Source organism: Phyllobates terribilis, unplaced genomic scaffold (assembly GCF_046119375.1).
Source record: "Phyllobates terribilis strain yellow unplaced genomic scaffold, ASM4611937v1 Scaffold_11__3_contigs__length_659146591, whole genome shotgun sequence".
In the NCBI taxonomy this organism is placed as follows: Eukaryota; Metazoa; Chordata; class Amphibia; order Anura; family Dendrobatidae; genus Phyllobates; species Phyllobates terribilis.
In genome coordinates, this window is record NW_027362771.1 from 499,807,173 (window position 1) to 499,820,038 (window position 12,866).

Consider the following 12,866-nt stretch of genomic DNA (forward strand, 5'->3'; position numbering starts at 1 on the left):
ATCAGTAAAGATGGAGGAGAGACTTTGGCGGCAGTCTCAAGAGACCACCTAAAGATATGCCCTGATCAATTGAGACACCAAGAGGAAGACCAAAACAGCCCCCAGCAAACAGAAAAGGTGTAAGAGACGGTCCAAACCATCCTTGGAGAATTTCCCCGGTCTTGGACGCTGGTGAACAAAGCAATCATGGTACCTGTCCTGACCTTTCCCAAGTAGCCTTAACAGAAGCCCCAGAGACTCTAGAACAGCTGGGAGACCAGACAGCCCCAGCAACAGAGGCCACAACCACAGTGGAATGAGTGAATCTGTCCCCTACTAATGGTGAATCTGTCAGGCCCATGGTGAGTTTAGGAGTTTGCAGAAGGCAATCTGGTATACCAATACAACATAGGTGCACAAGTAGCATAGTGAATAGTGCACCCACCACACCAGAGGTAGACACTAGAGACCCAAGTAGGTCATTAGCAATAACTGTACTGTGTAGATCAACCCATAATACCAGAGGCCAGCTCCCTGCCCGTTATAGGGACTAAGGTGTAATAAGATAATAGTGTATAGTATATAATTGCAACCGTTAAGCATGAGAGGATAGCAATCGTGAGTGTATATAGTTATCATATTTATGGACAAATGGACCACAGGACTCGATGTGGTCAGAACAATATTGAGTAAAGTTAATAGTTAGCCTTGAAAATAAACCGCAGGCGTGGCTGAAAACCAGGCCCACCGACAGAATGCCCTGAAGCCACGCCCAGGAATGATGCACGAAGTGGGTTAAGGCGGTTCCCACCAACTAACCTTCAGGTGCTCGGAAAAAGACAATTCCCGGATAACGGCATAAAGAATAAGCGCCAGAATGGCTGCTCCCAATTTTTGTTTGGTTTTTGTTGTTCTGTAATTTTTGCCTTTTTGAGACTTTGTAAATTTTAGGTAATATGAATCATTATTGTTGTTAATTGTTTAACTCTGAAGGAGCCCTCAGTCCGGGAGTACTGAATTTAACTAGGGGGAATGTGGCACCCCAGGAGTCCAGTTGCCACATTGGCATTGCCTCCCTCACAGTGGGTGATGACATGCCTAGAAGCAAGGAGAGGTCCCCTTATCAGGTAACACCAGCATCCAACACATTTCCTGGCTCCAGACCAGAAGGGGGAGCTCTAACCCGGTTTCAGGAGAGCTTCCCCTTTACATTGGAGCCTGGAGGCGGGGTTTAGAAAAGTCGGTTGGAGTGAGAAAAGTCAGTTGGAGACAGGAGAGAGATGAGGGAGAACCTGGGGAGGGGAGCTGTGACCACACTTGCCCCAGAGAAAAGCGACAGAAACCAGACACCGGAGTCCGTGGTTGTTCGGGTACTGAAGTCCCGGCAGCTAATCCGGAGGGCAGGAGACTGCAGGTCTCCTGGCCCCACCAAACGTCCGGCGGCTCAGCAGCATACTAGAGCCCGAAGCCGCCACGAAGGAGCGACACCTGAAAAAGGCTCAAGCTGTCTGTCATACGGGCGAGGATTAAACGATTGCTCTGGAAAGAGGGCCACAGCATAGCTTTAGGCAGCAGGGCCAGAGAGGACAGTGCAGAAGGAAGGCGTACAACTCCACCTGGTGAGGTGGATCCCCAGTTAGCTTCTAGGCCACCCGGATCTCCATTACCTTCTGTTGCCAGTGCCTAGGTCAACACCATCTAACCTCAAGTAAAGGTAGAGGAAACCGCCATTCTTGTGTCGTCTGGTCATTATTTGCACCCTCAGGCCTGTACTACACTGTCCCTGCCGACAACATCTACCTTTTCAAATCACCATATACTGCCCTGGAGCTTAGCTCTGCCCGTGGAGAGCTGAACCAACTCTGCTGCGTCACCATCAGCCACAGTGGATCTGCACCGCAGCGGCGGCCCCATACAGCCACAGACCACAGGTGGCTTCACAAAACTTTTCCCCTAAACAAACTGTCCTAGCTTCTTTTTAATGACCACCTCGGGTCCCGGACCGGGTCAAGCCCTTGTGACAATCCCAAGGAACCGACCGACCCGGTGGCGAGTACCCCACGGTCCAAGGGGGCGCATCATGTTGATAAATATGTAAACATAGGGGTGAAATTATAATCTCTTCTACACCAGAAAAGTCACAAAATTTGCAATTTTTCACAAAATTTTGCAACTCTGTGTCCTTTTGCAATTTGCACTTTGATAAAGAGGTTGAAACTTAAAGGAGTAATCCCGGACTTTTATTTTTTTTGTATATGATGCTAAACACTAACAGGCAGTTAACTGCAAACTACTTTTCTGTTCTGCCTGACTCAGCCAGCGGTTCCTCAGCTTCATCTCACCCATTTTCAGCAGAGCAGCTCCTTCTCTTCCGCTCTGCTCTATCGATGGGGTGTCACTGCAGACATCATGCTGATTGACAGCTGACTCCTCTCACTTAGGTAACGGGGAGCTGGCTGTCAATCAGCCTGACGTCAACAGTAACACCCTATCAACAGAGCAGAACAGAAAAGAAGATACTGCTTTGTCAGTGGGATGTCACAGGAAGCAGGAGAATCACCAGCAGGAGCAGTCCGTGACGACTCTGAGACGGCAGAGATCTGAGCTGGGCAGAACAGTCAGGGATTTAGCAACTACCTGCTTGTTAGTTCTTAGCTCTAAATGCAAAAATAATAATTCTTGGATAACCCCTTTACTAAAAAGGGGCAAAGCATAACAAAGCCCATAGAATGTAATATTAGTTATGCCAGAAAACTATTGTACATCGTTGAAATCTCTGCCTACTCATAACAAGCGTAGATTTCATTTTCTGTTTCACAGACTGCCCAAAGATGCACCAAGGTTTTTAAAATCCATGCACCTCTTAATAAATTTGGTGCATCTTACTCCAGCGGGCTGTAAATTTAAGACTGACATACAAAAGGCCGCCCTCAATGTGTGTCATTACATTTTCATGTGTGAAATTTTCAAGGATCTGATGGTGGTTTTGTTCTTGCAAATTATGCAATTTACGTCGTCCTGAGAGGGTGTGCTTACAAGAAGAGAGGGAGGGTTAGTCCAGGGGAATCAAAGCCTTGCCAGACTGGTCCTCATGTATTTTCATAGTGCACGTACAGATTAAAACTTGATATTACAATTATAGAGGAATTGCTAAGGCATAAGAAGGAGCTTGTTAGAATCTAGGAATCGAGACATGGTGAGTGCATAGGGGGCTAGGGCAGGCGATGGGATCCCTTTAAATGTTCCAAATAGCTTTCTTTCAATAGATTCATCCAGAATCCCATCTCTTTCTTACAAAAGACTCATCATGAAAATCATTAAAATCACCATAGTAATCATGTTTTAGATTTTAACTTCTGTTATTTCATACATTTGAAAACTGGAAAAAAAACAGTAAAAAAAAGCAGCTTGTAAAGGAAGTTTAAAGAGGAACATGATGCCCATGGGATGGACACGCTACTCAGGTGCCCTGGGAATAAAAAAAACTGTGCCCAGACCCATTCACATGATTAATGTTTCACAGGCCATATAAAATGCCAGGTCAGACTGCTGTTTTCTAAGACCTTTCTGATAATTGATAAATACTGATAAATGAGTTGGGCTCCATGTGCCTCTGAATAAAGGCCCCTTCTTCTATCAAATTTATATTTGCCAGAAAAAAGTGACACAAGCTTGATTTATCATTTTACAATGTTTGCAATATGCAGCACAGAACAATTTTTCCTAATAAAAGAAACGCTAGTATCTGGCAAAAAGGGGTCAGGACAAGGTGGACAGTGTAGACACCTGCACCAATCTTCTTCATATCCAGGAGCTTTTTATGTTAATAATAGCACCAAATTGTCACTTAAAGGGCTAATCTGGTCTTAAACTACATGTCTACAGTCAATCTATGTGACTGCAGACTTGTGAATCCTCACTTTATGTGCACTGCGCACTGTGAGAATTCTCCGGTGTCTGCACTGGCAGCGAGCGGATATGTGACCACAAGTTTGTGATATGCATACTCCCACATTCTGACTAGATGGGCGCGTCCCCACTCAATGCAAGTGTATTGACCGAGGCCAGAAGCAGTCTAGTAAAAATTTGGCCATAGGTATGCATATCACAAACTTGCACTGATAGCAGAGAATCCTCACAGCACACAGTGCGCACATTAAGTGACTGCAGACTTGTAGTTTATGTAGTTCTTAAGGGACTCCCCTGTACTAAGAAAAAGTACTCATTGGTTATAGAAAAGCACCATTATCATAAAAAGCCTGTCATTTGTGACTACTGCATGATTTAATTTTTTTCTGATGGTCCACAGGAAAATCGCTAATGTGCACGAACACATTGACTTTCATTGACCATTGCACATAGCAAATTATGGACAGCACGTGAATGACATCTGTGAGCAATTTGTGTGCTGTCCATTTGTGACATTGTAATAGGCAGAAGAAGATTTTCATTTTTTTGGGGGGAGGGATAAAAAAAAATTACTGATAATTACTGGTAGTAGCCTGGATCCCATTCTCTCCATTACTAACCCCAGGGCTTGATGTCAGGGACATTACAAATCTGACATCAACCCCAAAACCATTACTCCGCTTGCCAACGCACCAGGGCTAGTCCGAAGAGCCGAGGCTAAGTGCCAGGAATAACCTATCTACAGTAATAGATGCGCCACTTCTGGGGTAGCTGAGGGCTGGTGTTATTAGTCTGGGAGGGGGCCAATATTCATGACCCCTTCCCAGCTATTAATATTAGCTGACAGATTCTTTGGGAGGGTCCCACAATTTAATTAACCATTAGAGGCAATTCAGAAAGCTGTGAGCTGGTATTCATAGCCTGGGAAGTTTAATGGATATTGGTCTCTTACCTCAATAATAACAGCGGCCCTTAGCTGTCTGCTTTCCCTCAGCATGTTTTTTTCATTTATTTATTTATTTAACAGTACAGTAAAATACACATGCAAGGTAACCTTAGTTAACAGCCTCCAAGTGTTACAGCAGCTGGAAACTCCAGTAATCTTAAGGTATCTCTTAAAGCGCAACTGTCAGAAGGATTGTGCTCAGTAAACTACATACACTGTCAGGTGGGTGATATTACACTGATTAAAATTATACCTTGGTTGATTAAATCTGTCCTGTGGTTCTTGTGTAATCTTTAGTTTGGAGATAATGATATGCTCGTGCTCCGGGGCAGGCCTGTGGGGTGGGCTCTATCTGGTGCTCTGCTTACATATTCATCTGAATGCTCTTATGACAGATCACTGTGCCTTCAATGATCTGCCTCCTATTTTACCTAGCCCCATACTGCTAGATGCATTATGTAAAATAGGAGGCAGGTCAGTGAAGGCACAGTGAGCTGTCATAAAAGCATACAGATGAATATGTAAGCAGAGCACCAGATAGAGCCCACCCCACAGGCCTGCCCTGGAGCACGAGCATATCATTATCTCCAAACTGAAAGTAAAGATTACACAAGAACCACAGGACAAAGTTAATCAACCAAGGTATCATTTTAAACAGTGTAATGTCGCCAACCTGACAGTGAATGTAGTTTACTGAGCACAATCCTGCTGACATTTGCGCTTTAAAGGTTCTCTAAAGGTTTCTGTGCCTCATGGTTGCCAGGAGACCTGGTGTCTGTGAACTCTGGTGGAGTTACCAGGAGGCCTTTAAAGGCAAATTTAAGGTTACTGGAGTTTCCAGCTGCCCAGACACCTTGAAGCTGTGAACTCAGGTTACCTTGCGTGTATTTTACTTTACTTGTTATTAAATAAATGTATGAAAAAAACTATGTGGGGTCCCCCCTATTTTTAACAACCAGACAAGAGAAAGCAGACATGTGTGAGCTGGTGTTATTATTCTGGGAAAATGGTTTCCAGCCTATCAATAACAGCTCACAGCTGTATGCATAGTCATTACTGGTTATTAAAAAGGGGGACCCCAAAAAAATGACGTGAGGTCCCCCCCTATTTTTAATAACTAGCAAAGGCTAAATAAACAGCTGAGGGATGATCTTAATAGGTTGGAAAGGGGCCAGGGATATTTCTCCCTCCCAGACTAATAACACCAGCCCTCAGCTGCCCGAGTAATGGCACATCCAATAGATGCGCCAATTCTGGAGCTTAGACTCGACTCTTCCCTATTTACCTGGTGAAGTTGCAGTCAGAGTAATTGTTTATTTGGTTGATATCAGCTTTGTAATGTCAGCTGACATCAAACCCATAGGCTAGTAATGGAGAGGCGTCTAGCAGACGCCGCCATTACTATTCCAGTAAGTTAAAAGAAACAAATAAACACACAGGAAAAAACATTTTATTTGAATAAAGACCCATTCCCTGGTTTACCCATTTATTAATAAAAAAAAAAATTCCCTACAGATCCAGCGACATCCAACTAGGTCCCACGTCGTCCAACGATTTCTTCACGTTTGATCACGTCAGTAATGTCATCGCCCATGATCCATGACCACGAGAACAAGACTTCAGAGGTTATTCGAGGTCATTGCTCAAGGGCGATGACGTTACGCCCATGAGAAATTACTGCAAGTAACCTCGGTAATCTCGCTCTCACGGTACTGGCTCACAGCAATGATATGACCATGAGAACGAGACTGCAGAGGTTATTCAAGGTAATTTCTCATGGGCATAGCATCATTGCGCTTGAGAAATAACCTCAAATAACCTCTGCAATCTCGTTCTTGCAGTCATGGATCACGGGCGATGACTTTACTGACGAGCTCGCCAGTGAGAAAATCTGTGGTCGATGTGGGACCTAGTTGGATGTCGATGGATCTACGGAAATTTTTTTTTTTTATTAATAAATGGGTAAAAATTTTAATGTGCGTTGGAGTGTTTATTCAGCAATTTTTTTTTTTTTCCTGTGTTTTTTTTTTTTTTAAACTTACTGGGTTAGTAATGGGGCGTCTGCTAGACGCCTCTCCATTACTAACCCCTGGGCTTGATGTCAGCTGACATTATAAAGCTGAAATCAAACTCTATAAACTATCACCCCAATTGTCACCGCACCAGGGCAATCGGTAAGAACCGAGGCTCAGCCCTAAAATTGGAGCATCTAATGAATGTGCCATTTCTGAGGCGACTGAAGGCTGCTATATTTAGCCTGGGAGGGGGCCAATATCCATGGCCCTTCCCAGCCTATTATTATCAGTCTGCAGCTGTCTGTATTGCCTTAACTGGTTATTAAAAATAAGAGGGATCCCATGTCATATTTTAGGGTCCCCTAAGGCAAATCAGACAGCTGTGGAATGACATTAATAAGCTGGGAAGCTACATGGATATTGGCCCTTCCCAGTCTAAAAATATCAGGTCACAGCTGTCTGTTTTCCCTTGACTGGTTTTAAAACTGAAGGTAACCGCACGTCGTTTTGTTTTTTTTAATTATTTTTTTCATTTATTGTCAGACCGAGTCACATGTTGCATCGGCCAATAACAGCCATGCCATCACTTGATATGGCTGTTATGGAGCCATAAGTGCCCACAGCCTTAAAGCTTGTTGATGCAGCCTTTCAACAAGCTATATTAGACTTCCAGATCTGAACAGGAAATCGGACATACAGTAAGTAGTACATGTTCAGGGTCCGGTACTTTACATTTTTTTATGACCAGTTTTACCAGTTTTATCTATGCTAGAACAATGGTAGCTGTATCTTCATTGGTTGCTATGAGGTTCCCTTGATTGATTTGTCATAAATTTTTGAAAGGATAGTTATGCAATATTGGCCTGAAATTTCCTTTTTAAGAATAATTCTAGTAAAATTTGAAGAGGTATTTAAAAATACTACCTGCATGTTATTTGATGTAGGGGATGTACTGTATGCGTCGGACACATAACGTAAAACTTCAAACCTAAAACATGATTCTGCTAAATCAATTAATGCAAAATAATGAATTTATTTGCACTTTCTGAATTTCTTCTAAAATGTCCCTTAATTAGAAAAATTGGGACACTCGCTCCTTTATGTTTTTTTATCACGTTTCTATACTTTTGGTCAACAAATTTTCACTATTCAAATTCACAAGACCTATTGTAGCAATTTTTTAAATCTGACCTAAAAGAAAGAAATGAAAATACTTTGTTCCCATGAAATCTATGAAATTGTAATGTAATATTCCCGCGCTTTTACAATATGAGAAATGGAGCTCTCAATTATATTTATTAGATCATTGCTAAAATGTATGTCATGTAAAAATAATGTCATAGTATACAGGGTATATTTTCCCTTTCAGAAGCTGAATTTCATCAGTGCCTGATGTAAGGAGGACCTTTCACTATAAAATTTAATTTTTTTTACTGGATAGAGATGCCATTGTTCTTTTGAATCTGTAATTATTAATTTTTTTTATTCTTATGCCTTTTTGTTCCTGGCATATGGCCTCCTATAAAATAATCTAGTCTGTTTGTCACGTTATGTGACTGAAGACTTGTGAATCCTCACATTGTGCACACTGCACGCTGTGAGGGATTTCTGGTGCCGACACTGGTATGACCACAAGTATGCATTATGCATACTCCTGGCCACATTCTGACTAGACTGTATTTGGCCTCACTCAATACAGTTGCATTGAGCAAGGCTGCACTCATCTATTCAAAATGTGGCCTGGACTATGCATATTGCATACTTGCAGTCTCATGACCGCCGTTCCCAGTGCTGGCACCAGTGAAACCTCACAGTGCGCAGTGTGCACCATGTAAGGATTCACAAGTCTGAAGTCACATATTGTAAAGTTACTGCAGACTATTAGTTTAAAACCAGACCAACCCTTTAACTACATTTACATCCTTCTTGCTGTTTATAATACACAAATGAAAAACAATTTAACGAACAACCATATTTTCGAGTAACTATTTACAATAAACTGTCCTGTGTCTGTACATGAGGAATAACACAATTTCTGGCCATTATAAGACTTGTTGTTATGACTGCCAAAGCATATTCAGACAGGTAATGCACAAACAAGGAAGATAAATATCTTAACCTGACAAGTCACTATTCAGACTAGGAAAAGCCCTTCTCTGACCCTGGCCTGTCCCTGCCTGACTGCGGAGGTTGGCACCCTAAGATAACAATGGCGTCCCTACTCAACAGCGACTTACCCCAAATGTCCTTAGGATTGTTAGAATTGCAGTTCCCTAAGGAGAAAATGAATCACACACAAAGCAACTGCAACCAAAAAACTACAGCTCAGTAAATTAAACCAACAAATCTGTCACCATCAGGAAACACCAGTAGGGGAAGGTATTTAAAGCTGCACCAGAAAGATGATAGGACGGACAAACAGAGTAAGTGAAACACACCTGTTACCCAAAACCGACAGAAAAAAAGATAACAGAACTAAAATACCCAAAGAAAATGTGTATGAGTTGTGGCTTAACGGAAGGAGATGCTGACCACAGAAAACAGAATCAAGGGTTCAGATCCAGAAGCATGATACTTGTAACCTGCTTTTTCACCAGTTTTCTCCTCTTTAGGCTCTATTTCTTTATTTGCCATCCTAGTAGGAAGAGACTAGCTGCCATGATGTCTCCCATACAAACTACACTGTTATGGATTCCTGCTTTTCATTCCTTCTTCAGCACACAGAGAAAAGCAGCGTGGAGGAAATGATACATCAGTGCTGAGTAGTGTTGAGCATTCCGATACTGTAATATCGGGTATCGGCCGATATTCGCGGTATCGGAATTCCGATACTTAATTCCGATACTTTTACAATATCGGATACCGGAATCGGAAGTTCCCATAATGCCTGCGCTCTGCAGTGTCTGTGAAGGATGACAAGTTGGATGGCAGCGCGATCCAGCCTGTCATCAGAATGCCATCCCAGCGGGGGAGAATTCTCCTGATTGTTTAAAAGCCGGCGCGCGGTAAAAAGCCGCCGGCTTTTAAACAATCACACAGCCCCATACTGCTTCCCCGCAGCCTCCCACCCCGATCCTCCGCTCCCCTCGCCACCTCCAATCCCAATCGTAAATTAGGACCGGGCGGGGAGCGCAGCACCAAGGAGCGAAGGACCCGGGCGGGGAAGCCGGCAGTGAAAAGACTTCACCGCCGGCTTTCCTGTTCTGTGCTGCGCTTTCCCGCCGGTTATTTCAAATGAACAGCTGAGGTATCAGGTGATGCCGATCAGCTGTTCATTTGAAGTCGCCGCGGTGCCCTCAGAGGGTTCATGTGAGTTCATGCTTGACTGCATGAACTCACATGAACTTTCCCACGGCCGCACAGGTCAGCCTCACCTCCCAGACCCGTCATGATTAGTGTGTGTGCGGGGTGTGTGTGCGGGGTGTGTGTGCGGGGTGTCTGTGCGATGTTTGTGCGGGTGTGCGCGGTGTCTGTGCGTGCAGGCAGACATAGGCCGATGTGACACTACTACTCCCATCGGCCTATGTCTGTCCCCCGTCCACTCCTGCCAGCAGGATCAGCTCGATGGGAGCAGTAGTTCCCATCAGCCTGATCCTGCTATTTAAATTGCCCTACTGTGTCCCCAATAAATGTTAAATACATGTCATTGGTGGCCAGTGGTTACCTAAAAGAAATTAGTTCATACATTACCTGTCCTCGCCGATCGCCACCTAAAAAAAAGTAAAAAATAAAAAACTACACCTATACTCACCTAGACACCTAATTCCCCGAAGCCATCGATCTCCTGTAATAAAATATAAAATAATAAACCACAACCTTATCCTTACCCCTCCGTAGTAGTCCACGAGTGTCCCACGAACATCTCCAGTTCAGAGCAGCCACATAGAATGTGACCGCTCTGAACCGCTGCCGCCGCTAGAATGACGGGGCCGTAAGGGTTCACCGGAGTTCAGGCAGCGCTGCTCCGGTTAGCTCCTTTACGGCCCTGCTGTATCGTGAGAAATTCCCACGGTACAGCAGTGCCGTAAAGGAGGTCTCCGGAGCTGCGCTGCCTGAATGCATTCCGGTGACCTCAGTCAGTGGCTCCCGCTGCCGGGAGCGGACGTGTTCCCGGCAGCGTGAGCTTACAGCAGCCATGACAGCTGTCACCATCTCCAGATGTGACAGCTGTGCATGGGAGATCAGCGCAGGAACGTGGACAGGTAACTATTATTTTTAGTAAACTAAGAATTAAATAAAATTGTGTGTTTTATTTCAAATAAATTATTTTTTTCTGGGTGTAGTGTGTGTTTTTTCTTTTTAACACTTTGTAGGTTAGTAATGGGGGTGTCTTATAGACGCCCATCATTACTAACCTGGGCTTCATGGCAGCTGGCGCTGACATGAACCCCACCACTATTACCCCCTGCCACCGCACCAGGGCAGCGTGGAAGAGCGAGGCTAAGTGCCAGAATTGGCGCATCCTATGGATGCGCCATTTCTGGGGCGGCTGACGGCTGGTGTTTCTAGCCTGGGAGGGGGCCATTATTCATGGCACCCTTCCTGGGCTATTAATATTAGCCCCCAGCTGTCTGCCTAGCCTTTGCTAGCTATTAAAATAGGGGGGACCCCACGTCATTTTTTTTTGGGGGGTCCCCCATTTTAATAGCTAGTAAAGGCTAGGTATTCAGCTGGGGGCTGATATTAGTAGCCTGGGAAGCTCCGTGGGTTTTACCCCCTTCCCAGGCTTCAAACATCTGCCCCAGCCGTCTGCTTAACCTCCGCTAGAGACTAAAATTATGGGGGATCCCACGCCATTATTTTTTTAAATAAATCCTTTATTTTAACACTAAATGACATTTGAGGAGTTAATAAAGATGCAGTCCCTAAATTATTATTTATTTTTTAATTAATTTTTCCCAAAACTTTTGACGTGGGCTTCGCCATATTTTTGTATGCCAGCCAGGTACAGCATCCAGCTTCTATGAACGCGCCATTTTCCGGGGCGGCTGCAGACTGCAATTTTCAGCGGGGGTTGGGGGGGGCAGAAAGCTTGGGCCTCCCTGCGCTGCAGATTCCATCCCCCAGCTGTCTAGTTGTACCTGGCTGGACACAAAAATAGGGAGAAGCTCCACGTTTTGTTTTTTTTAATTATTTCATGAAATTCATGGAATAATTAAGAAAAAAAGGGCTTCCCTATATTGTTGTGTCCAACCAGGTACAAATAGGCAGCTGGTGGTTGGGGGCAGCCCGTTCCTGCCTGCTGTACTTGGCTGGACACAAATATAGTGCAAAGCCCCACGTCAATTTTTTTTTAATTATTTCAGGAAATTCATGAAATAATTAAAAAAAAATTATGTGGGGCTTCGCCCTATATTTGTGTCCAGTCAGGTACAGCAGGCAGGAACGGGCTGCCCCCAACCACCAGCTGCCTATTTGTACCTAGCCGGACACAACAATATAGGGAAGCCCTTTTTTTCTTAATTATTCCATGAATTTCATGAAATAATTAAAAAAAAAAATGCGTGGGGCTTCGCCCTATTTTTGTGCCCAGCCAGATACAACTAGGCAGCTGGGGGCTGGAATCCGCAGCGCAGGGAGACCCAAGCTTTCTGGGCCACCCCCGCTGCAAATTGCAGTCCGCAGCCGCCCCAGAAAATGGCGCGTTCATAGAAGCGCCATCTTCTGGCGCTGTACCCAACTCATCCAGGGCCCTGGTGCGGTGGCTCACTGGGTAATAAAGGGGTTAAGGCCAGCTTGGCATTATCAGCTGGCCCTAAGCCCGAAATTCATGGGGTCACGCCAATATTAGACATGACCACCATGAATTTCTAGTAAAGTATTTAAAAAAACACAACACCCAGAATAAAGTCCTTTAATTGAAATAAACACGCAATTCTTTATTGTTCTAAATTAAACCATACTTACCATCACGCCCATTCCAGCTGAAGCCAACGATCTCCTGCAATAAAAGTAAAATAATAAAGCAACCTCATCCTTACCTTTCCATGGCTCCCACGACAGCTTCAGCTCTGCTA